This window comes from Amia ocellicauda, chromosome 1 (assembly GCF_036373705.1).
Source record: "Amia ocellicauda isolate fAmiCal2 chromosome 1, fAmiCal2.hap1, whole genome shotgun sequence".
In the NCBI taxonomy this organism is placed as follows: domain Eukaryota; kingdom Metazoa; phylum Chordata; class Actinopteri; order Amiiformes; family Amiidae; genus Amia; species Amia ocellicauda.
Genome location: NC_089850.1, coordinates 14,339,490 through 14,350,312, shown reverse-complemented (window position 1 = coordinate 14,350,312; position 10,823 = coordinate 14,339,490). Strand labels below are relative to the sequence as shown.

General features: G+C 40.2%; 1 long non-coding RNA gene across 1 annotated transcript; it reads right to left on the bottom strand.

Moving 5' to 3' along the window:
* Positions 1-8,164: 8,164 nt before the first annotated feature.
* On the bottom strand, positions 8,165-10,823 carry LOC136712465 (uncharacterized). Its single transcript, XR_010804836.1, has 2 exons — positions 10,629-10,823; positions 8,165-9,423 (listed from the first exon to the last, which is right to left on the bottom strand). It is a non-coding gene; the product is annotated as an uncharacterized LOC136712465 (long non-coding RNA).

The window sequence follows — 10,823 nt, the reverse complement described above, 5'->3', positions numbered from 1 at the left end:
TAGAGTGCTATATTTTATTAAAATGGGAAGATTTTAGGGTTCAGTGGCATTACGTGTGATATAAAGGCATTATAGTTAATTTATCACTTTTCAGTTGGAAGTACCAAAACAGATCGTCTAATCATGTGGACCAAAAAAAAGGTAGAGTGACTATGCTACCTGATTTATTTTTAATTATTTGGAGGAGAGCACACATCCAATGTTCCCCACTGCAGCCTCAAAGTACAGTCCTACAACAACACACTAGACGATGGCAAGTAGGATCATATTTTATATAATAAATTAAACTACAACAACAATCTGGATTTAAAAATAATTGAATAAACATAAGCTAACTTCACTACCAATAAAAGGCACCAGTTCATAGAAATAAATACCTGGATTCACAGACCTCAAGTACATATACTGATTCTAGTGCAATGCAATGCATGACCATGTGCTCTAGTGCTAATTGGAGCACATTTGTCAATGCTGGATTGTAGATGTTTGTGTTTGCTTTTGAAGAGTCCAAATAATTGAGAGAGAGATTTTCAATGAAGAGGAATTAATGGAAGATGTGTTCGAGACGTGATCTCAAGAACAGTCTTAGATAAGTTACAAAGTAAAGGCATTTTTATACAGACCAGACAGGAGAGAAATGTAACAGGGCCCACATGTCTGTCGTGTGATCAGTGGAAGCTCGGTTTCTGCCTAGAACTGCAACTGCTCTAGAACACCCATATACCAACTGCTCAGGAACACTCATATAACAACTGCTCAGGAACACCCACAGGGAAAAATGAAGGCATACATAATGTTTAATATAAGTGGGGCTTTTATGATGTATCAAGTGATGTACTCTGGTGAAAACTGGTTCTTATCAGACTCTGTTCTTCTAGGTATCTATAGCACAGTACTGTGAGACTAGGACTGTGAGACAGTGACCTTGTTCACACAAACACACAGGAAAAGAAATGCAGTTCTTCAGTCCCTCCTGTCTGTACAGCGAAAGAAATGAGCGAAAACCAAAAATCTGCCTCCCCTCCTGTTATGTATTGTCTATCGCTATTATTACTCAATTTCTTAACAGACACCCTTATCCAGGGTGACTTACAATTGTTACAACATATCACATTATTTTACATTTTACCCATTTATACACCTGGACATTTACTGGAGCATTCTAGGTAAAGTACGTTGCTCAAGGGTACAACAGCAGTGATTGAACTCACAATCCTCTACTCCAGAGTCCTAACCACTACTCCACATTACTCTATCCCTGAGATAGGGTGGATATCAGCTATGCGTATGCAGTTACCTGATATGTTTGGCAGAGTGTAAGTGGGTGCTTGATTGGTGTTGATTGGCTATAATATAATAATGGAAAATGTGTGAGTAGAGGGTTATAATAGGGTGTGGTTGTATCATTATTTCTTACAGTCTGGTTTAACTGTATGCATTTCTGGGACACTATGACAGGAGACACACTGGATTCTTGGTGCTGAGAATATAAGACATTGGACATAACAACAATAAATATATAGAAAGCAGAAACACTACAAGAGACATAAGAGCAGCAGAAATATTAACAACAGTCCCTCCAAATTATCAAATGCAGACTTCCCTCCCCACCCCCTCCAGACCCCAGCTGGACCTCATATTGTCCATGCAAGGAGTCAGGAAGAGTCATTAAAGTGTCAGCACACAGTCTATGTGCGAGGGCAACAGGTGTATTGTCTATCTTTTGCTAATGGCCCAAGTCACTAATGTGCGGACACCAGACTGTTCAGGATGCACCCGGGTCTCCAAATACCAGTGTGTCATTCATTCACCTGAAGTCACATTGTTGGTTTGCAGGGCACATCTGTGGGCCAAACATGTATGTGGGCAATGAAGTCAAGAAGCAACATTTGTGTAGCAACGGTCAGTTGTTGTTGTCTTAAGGCCGTGTGAGGATGACAACATGTAGTCAGTAGTTCCCAAGTGATACACAGACCCATTATGTGTACTGCTCCTGCCTGTGGATTGAAACTTGAAAGCATTGAAAAGGCTTGAGGAGAAATCATGAATGATCATCAGTGGAATGGAAATATAAAGAAGTATCAGCAGAGATTAAGCAAGGAGTTCCCATCTGAATATTCAACATGTAATATTTTAACATAATCAAGAGGCCTCAGACAAGGACACCCAGAAGAGTGTTAATGGGGAGTCCCTCCAACGAACTCTCCCAACAGAAGCCATAGGAAATTCATCCAAACACTTAATCGATTACAGCATTCAATAACATCACAGTTGCAAAAATAAGCACAGTTTAAAGTGGAGAACTAAGATTTTATTGTAATGCAATAGTCAGGAAATAAAATCCTAATATGGTTTAACTCTGCCTAACAGTATCTTAAGAAATGAACACATCAGTAAAGAAAGTAAAAACATGGCAGACTGGAAATTCCTCAATGACACAAAGCCTAATCAGCAGAATGTTGACTAGTATCCTGTGTACAAAAACAAACTCAGAGAGCAAGATAAAGAGAATGACAGAAAGAGAGGAGAGGCCGATAATATAGAACCTTAGCAGCATGACAAAGACAGAACATACAAAAAGCACACCCTAACACCTAATAACATGTACAATAATAATTCTGGGTACTTTTCAGTAACTGAAGAGCCACAGACAAAACTAAACCCCCTCTAACATATACACTACCGGTCAAACGTTTTAGAACACTCTCATTTTTCCAGTTTTTATTGAAATGTAAGCAGTTCAAGTACATTGAATAACCTGAAATGATACAAAGCGGTAAACTGCTAGAGTTAAAAAAAAAAAAAAGGTTAGGTTACCAAAAACTAATAATGTACATTTTCATAGTTATATACTGTGTTACTACACCCTCTTAAGCATTGTTTGGCAGTGTTACACGCTGGTCCTGTGCATAGAAGTTACACTGTATTTCTACAATACGCACATAGTTTGAAAGCTTATTCTCTTGGCTACCAGCACGTTTCATTCTCAAACACATCCGATTTACAGTTCCACTGACCCCCCGGCTGTCATTGTATATTTCACACTCTGCCTGGGAAGGTAAACGAGCAGTCTGCTTGGGGGGGGTGGCGGGGGGGGATGAGAGAGGGTCTTATTCAGACGGTCACAGATCACTCAGTTTCAATCACATTTCTTTGCAAATAGGCTTGTTTTGTTCAGAACAACCTAACAATTAATCCAGTATATATTATTTGATATCAAAGAAGTTAAGATCCAATTATGTGAAATCGTTGTGTATTACACTGTAAACAGAGTTTCCCATCTTTACATTTTGAGCTCTCTACAGGTGTGTGTTGCTTCTACCAAAACGTCTTGGTCTTGTTTTGATCAGTAGACTTGTTCCAGAATATGTCATAATTGTCAATATTTACATGATGTGTAGCAGGGGGGGCGGGGGGGGTGAAAATACAGGGGGGTAGAAAAAATATTTTTTTCACATCAGAGAATGCTTCACATCATTAGAAAGCTAAGAGTCTCAGATTTCATGGGATACCAAACACTTGGCATACAACATAACAGTGAAAAGTACACATGGGATTAAATAGAAGCACATGGATTTGGTGCTCTTCCGAGGGAACCAGAGGGGTCTGTCATCTTAAGGGGTTAGATTTTGTTAAACAAAATTATTCGATGACTTCCTTTTTATCTACAATTGTTTATTTGTTCTATGCTTTAATTTCAGAGTACATTGAGAAAGTAAACTGCGTAAATTTCAACAAAAACTGGAAAAATTGAGGTGTTCTAAAACATTTGACCCGTAGTATAGATCTCTCTTACAGGAGGAGCAAGGGCCCTTTGCCAATCCTTGGAGATTACAATCTCTTTCACCACTTCAGCAGGGAACCAGGAGCAGGCAGCTACAGAATATATAAGGGAATGTGTGCAAGTAAACCATGAAGTGTAGTTCTCTATAGCTTGCCCTAAATAGAAACACATACCTATATCAATTATCAGTATGAATGCTAAAGCGACAGCTATATCCCAGACAAACCAGTCCCTCTATCACCTGATTCCAAACATGCATTCCACCAAGATTGAAGAATACAGCTGTGATTCTACATCCAGAATAGATATTTGAAAAGAAAAAGCTCAACTCAATGGATTAAAAATGTGAGTAACTGCATGGTGTAGTGACAAATGTTTGGCTACATGTTTTTTAAATTACTATAAACAAATGAATACCCTCTTGTTTGTATTTACAGTGGCTCTCAAAAGTATTCACCCCCTTGGACTTTTCAACATTTCATTGTGTTACAACATGAAATCAGAATGGATTTAAAAGGTGTTTTTGCCACTGATCAACACAGAAAATGTCCATAATATCAAAGTGCTAAATAAAATCTGCATATTGTTCTAAATGAATTCCAAATACAAAACAAAAAATACTTGAATGCATTAGTAATCACCCCCTTCAGTCAATATTTGGTAGAGGCACCTTTGGCAGCAATGAAGACTAAAGATCTCTTGTAGACATCAGGAGGTTTTCTTCCAGGATTTCTCTGTACTTTGCTGCATCCATTTTGCCTTCTATCTTTACAAGGTTTCCAGGCCCTGATGCAGAGAAGCATCCACATAGCATGATGCTACCACCACCATGCTTCATGGTAGGGATGGTGTTCTCAGGAGGATGTGCTGTGTTAGGCTTGCACCAAATGTAGCACTTTGCTCTCATCAGACCATAGAATCTTCCTCCACTAGGTCTCAGAGTCTCCCACATGCCTTCTGGCAAACTCTAGCTGAGATATCATGTAGGTTTTTTCAACAATGGCCTTCTTTTTGCCACTCTCCCATAAAAGCCACTTTTGCAAATCACCTGGGCTATTGCTGCCGTCTGCACAGTGTCTCCCAGCTCAGCTGTGGAAGACTGTAACTCCTTTAGAGTTGCCATAGGCCTCTTAGTGGCCTTCCTGACTAGTGCCCTTCTCGCCGTTTTTGAGGACAGCCTGATGGCCTTCACAGTTGTGCTATATTCTCTCCATTTCTTAATAATGGTCTTTACTGTGCTCTGGGGGATATTCAATGCCTTGGAAATGTTCTTATATCCTACCCCTGAATGGTGCTTTTGAAGAACCTTATTCCGGATTTGATTTGAATGTTCTGTGATAATCCAAGGGGCAGGGTGCTCAATGGGAGATGTGTGAGGGCAGAGGTGTTAATGGGAATGTGTCCTGTGGAAAGGTGACTGCTTTGGACTACAGATAACAAAATAGCCACCCACAGAAAAACTATATGTCCCAGAACCCTCAGCCAGCCATTTCCCCCTTAATGAGTCCACCTGGTGGTAATCTACAAGTCATCCACCAGGTATAAAAGGGAAGAATCTGGGGAAAGGCAGTAGAATTGAGAAAGGCAGTGAAGTGTGAGTAGCTGAGTTGGGTGGTGGAGTTATTTTCCTTAGGTTGGCTTAGGCCCTTGAGCCTTGTTTCTTTTGTTTGGTTGGATAGTTATTAAAAGTATTTTTGTTTGAAGACTGGTCTCCAGCATGTTCTTAAAGAACCGCTTTGTCACAGTTCCTTTGTCTTCATGATGTGGTTTTTGTTAGGACTTGTACTAATCAACTTTGGGACCTCCCAGAGACAGGTGTATTTAACCTGAAATCACACCTTAATTGCACAGAGGTGGACACCATTCAACTAATTTTGTGACTTCTAAAGACAATTGGTTTCACCACAGCTGAATCAGGTGTGTTTTGTATTTGTAATTAATTTAGAACAATATGCACATATAAAATCTCACACCGATCAGCCATATCATTATGATCACCTGCCTAATATTGTGTAGGTCCCAAAACAGCCCTGACCTGTCGAAGCATGGACTCCACTAGACCTCTGAAGGTGTGCTGAGGTATCTGGCACCAAGACGTTAGCAGCAGATCCTTTAAGTCCTGTAAGTTGCGAGGTGGGGCCTCCATGGATCGGACTTGTTTGTCCAGCACATCCCACAGATGTTTGATTGGATTGAGATCTGGGGAATTTGGAGGCCAAGCCATTCAGTAGACCAGGCCACCTTCTTCCATTGCTCCGTGGTCCAGTTCTGATGCTCACGTGCCCATTGTAGGCACTTTTGGCAGTGGACAGGGGTCAGCATGGGCACCCTGACTGGTCTGTGGCTACGCAGCCTCATACACAACAAACTGCGATGCACTGTGTGTTCTGATACCTTTTTATCAGAACCAGCATTCACTTTTTCAGCAATTTGAGCTACAGTAGCTCATCTGTTGGATCGGACCACACGGGCCAGCCTTCGCTCCCCACGTGCATCAATGAGCCTTGGCCGCCCATGACCCTGTCACTGGTTCACCGCTTTTCCTTCCTTGGACCACTTTTGATAGGTACTGACCACTGCAGACCAGGAACACCCCACAAGAGCTGCAGTTTTGGAGATGCTCTGACCCAGTCGTCTAGCCATCACAATTTGGCCCTTGTCAAAGTTGCTCAGATCCCATTTTTCCTGCTTCTAACACATCAACATTGAGGACAAAATGTTCACTTGCTGCCTAATATATCCCACCCACTGACAGGTGCCATGATATCGAGATATCAGTGTTCTTCACTTCACTTCTTCGACACCTTGTTGAGTTCATTCGCCAACAAATTTAGGTTGTTCTGAGGGCAAGAGGAGGCACACCATCCAACCCAAGTCTGCAGCTGTGGGTCTGTGTCTGCGTACTGTCAGTGTGTGTGGAATTCTGATAGGCCTCTGTCTGTCTCCCTTAGGCTTCCATGTTTCTGTGTGGTGTGTGTTTTTTGTGACCATGAGCATGATCTGCTTTGCAGCTGCACAGTTGCCCCAATGTGTTTGTTGCTCAGCCCAGCTTCTGCTCTCTCTCCCACAGTATATTCGTCATTCAAGCACTTCAGCCTTGTAGTCTTCACATACCCAGGCCTGGTCAACTCCATGTCTCCTCGGAGTTCTATTGGCAGCTCTGCTATAGGGTTTTAAATGCTTCCTGATGAACAATGATGTCCCATAATCCCTTGTTTTGAAATTGAAAGGAAATGCAGCAACACAAGTAATTTAACAAATATGTAAATGAATCCAGTCAATTCAAATCGGAAGCACTGCCCAAGGGAAAATCCAAAAATACCCAGTTGTTTTTGTCTACGTTCTGCCATTTCTTCTCTAGTCTCTTCCTGCTGTCACTGACTAGTGTCACTCAGCACGGACCTCATCAAACCCACACCCACTCAGACAGAGTTAGTTAGAGCTAGAGCCGTTCACTGACATGCTAGAGACACTGCATTTATTTTGACAGACTGTTACAGCATGTTACGAAAACTTTCACACATTCACACACATTACATTTTTTTTTGTCGAGAAATTAAAATTATATTCAGGGCTACACTCAAAAGGTTTGGGGCTACAGCCCGGGCAAAAATCCCTGGCGATGCCGCTGCCTGTCAGTGGGGGTGATTATATATGAATCGCAAGGCCTACTACTCTGTGCTGCTACAGGGCATTGTTGATGACTTGGGAAGGTTCACAGACATCTTTGCTGGGCCTCCAGGAAGAGTGCATGATGCCCGTATGCTCAGGGTATTACCATACTATGTTACATGGAGACGGAAGCTGGGGGATTACCAACTGCTTGGAGACGGTGCCTACATCAGCAACAGCTTCCCTTTCATAGTCACACCAAAATGTGACAATGGTACCTTGAGGGATGATGACTTGTGCAGAAATGCAATGATCAGCAGAGGGAGGGTATTAGTTGAACAGGCATTTGGTTGGCTGAAATGTAAATGGTGATGGCTACGTGAACTACAAAACTCTCAGGTGGACATAGTTGTAGAAATCATTGTGGCTGCTTGAGCATTACACAACGTGTGCATTGAGGGGTATGGAAATACACGTGAAGAGCATCCACATGGGTGCCCAAGGAAGAGGATGAGAATGACTAAAATTAAGTAGTCTCAATTTTCTACTACACAGACAGAAGCAAATAATACTCATACCTCAATTTTTTTGATAACCTAAATGGATCGTAATTTATTTGATATGTTAAGTTTGGTTTGAAATTGATCATTTTGTGATTACATATTTTTTTATTCTACTTCAACTATAACACAACCATTATGCACATAATCATTTTGTTCCATGTGGAACAATTTCAACAGTGAAGTGTCTAGTATAAAAACAGACAAATTGTATTACAACTGTATTAAAAACATATTTGCAACATCTTTATAAAGTCTCAGAATTATTTCAAGTCTCTAATAAAAAAACAGTCTATAAAAAAAGTCTATAATAAAAACACGTCTTTCATAAACTTTCACAGAACAAAACAGTGTCTTTAGTACATTCAACTCGGTTAAAACAAAATATTTTCAAAGGTTTAGATTTAAAACAAAAACATTTAAAGCCATTTACTGACAATAATAAATAATAATAATAATAAAAACATGTAAACCATTTACTAGGGCTGCACAATTTGGGGAAAATGTCATATTGCGATTATGGAGGTCAATATTGCGATTGCGATATAATAAACAAATGGTATCATGAGTCAACTTGCTTGGTTATCAAGGAAGATGCACACACAGATTACTGATAATGCTGAAATGTGTATTTCTCAACTCAAAAATACAAACTAGCAACAACAACAACTAGAAATGCACAGTGTTTTCAAATTAAAATATTTTTACAAAATTAAAGAACAATAACATCTTTGCATTACTGCAAACTTGTTATTTTCTCCGTAGCAATAGTACATCTAAATAAAATAAATAGAACAATAAATAAGAACATACAAATGTTCATGAAAATAAGATTGTCCAAACAAACAGGGACATTTAAGCAGGATGTAACATAATTTGTATAAACTCTTTTGAAAAGGAAACTGGACATAAAAGTGTGGTTCACTCAATCAAACCACTACAACTGTTATTGTTTTTTTGGGGTTTTTTTAATGACCAACTGGTACTCCCAAATTCTCTTTCTAAAAAGTTCTACTTATCACTTGAGAGGTACTTTTCCAAAAAAACAAGCATATCCACCTTGTCTGGTTTCAGACAGGAGCAATGATTCGATACATTACCACTAGTGCTAAAAGCTCTCTCTGATGCAGAGCTTGTTGCTTGTATGCACAGATATTTATGTGCTAGTTTGCATAGCCTAGGGAAGTTTATTTTGTGAAACTTCCACCATTTCAGTGGATCTTCTCCATGGTCTACACATGGCATGTAAATGTAAACGTTGAGTTCAGCAGCCACTGCTTCTCTAAACTGTACCATGGGATCAAATGTGGTTGACAGTGATGCTGTTGGTGTTGTGTGTCTGGTTTCCTTGAAGAAACTGGCCAGAGTTTTCTTCTTGCCTTTAGCAGCAGGTGGATTTTTCACATCCAGGCCAATCTTATCCATCGCTGCAGTGCTTTGGGCTACAGGCTGCTGCTGCTGAATTTCCTGAAACAAATAAAAAATGCACATGTTTTAGAAATCTGTTATATGGAATTCTTACCAGTTAAGTAAACACTGTGGTTTCACTCACTATCAACTAGTGATGTGCATTCAGACTCTTTTCAATGAGCTGGCTCGTTCGGCTCAGCTCACCAAAAAGCCGGCTCTTTTGGCTCCCAAACAGCTCTTTAAATAAAAAATGTCAAACAGTTTGCGATAGTTTGACTATGATTGGTGTTAAAACAATTTTAATTCGATTATTAAATGAAATCATACTCTACCTTAACCACAGTGTATTTTAAAATGCATTGGTTTGTTATGAAAAAGAATGCTATTAAACATTGACCCTTAAACAGTCGTCCTAAAACCTGCCCGGTGGCACTAGGTGACGCCCGGAGATCAAAGACAATAACTTTATTTTGATTTAAGTTCAGTTGGCGAGAACAAAACATGCTTAAGGGGGGAGATCAGCAGACACTATCAAGGACTTCTGTGATGCGCTGATAGGGCTGACCTGACCCACTATCCCGGGACATTGTGAGGCAGAACGGGATTTAAAATTAGCTGCTAAATTGAAATAAATAAATGTGTTAATTATCTCTACACCTTTGTATAAGCGAGAGCAATTTAATTCCCGCTACTTATGTCGGGGAAGGTTAGAAAACCCAGTTGCTCTTAAAATCTCTCCCTGGAGTGGGTACCTCTAAATCGGAGCTGGTCCGGTGTACTATTTGTGTAGTCCGTTTTACAGGATTTTTTATCTTCGAGACCGTCTCCGATCCCACATTTGTGATATAAAAAAATAACAAAAATGAAAACACGGCAGCGACCTGTACAAATCTTCTCCTATTTCCCCAAACCCAACAAAACGGTGAAGTGGCCCGACTCCATCTCTTAACAGACCTCAACAATTTCAAGCCTGATCACAGTCTTAGAAAAAAAAACTTTCTTTGCTGAAGAGATTTGGACTTCTCTTTTCCAAGTTAAACCATTTTCACGCCTTTTTCTGTCCTAACTATTCGTATTCACTGCGCAGTTGTACCTCTTGTCATCCTATATCAGTGTATATAGCCTGTGTGGAATATCTGTTTACCAATCACCAACACAAAGATAAACACATCACGTTCACACAATGTCACCCTTACATTAAAGAAAATACAAATACAATAAATGTCCTGAGCAAAATAAAGTGTCTTAGCAGATATAGTTACATGTCTGTTGCTCCTGGCGCTCCAGCGACGGGGTTGAGAAACTCCAGAACAACCGCCGAGACCGCGACGTGCTTCCTCTTCCTCTCGGCAGAAACAGCGACCAGATCCTGGCACACCTTCAGTCTCCAGTCCCTTCTGCACCGAGATACAAACAGTTTTTTCCTTTTTTATTTGATCGAAAAAAGAAATGGGCTA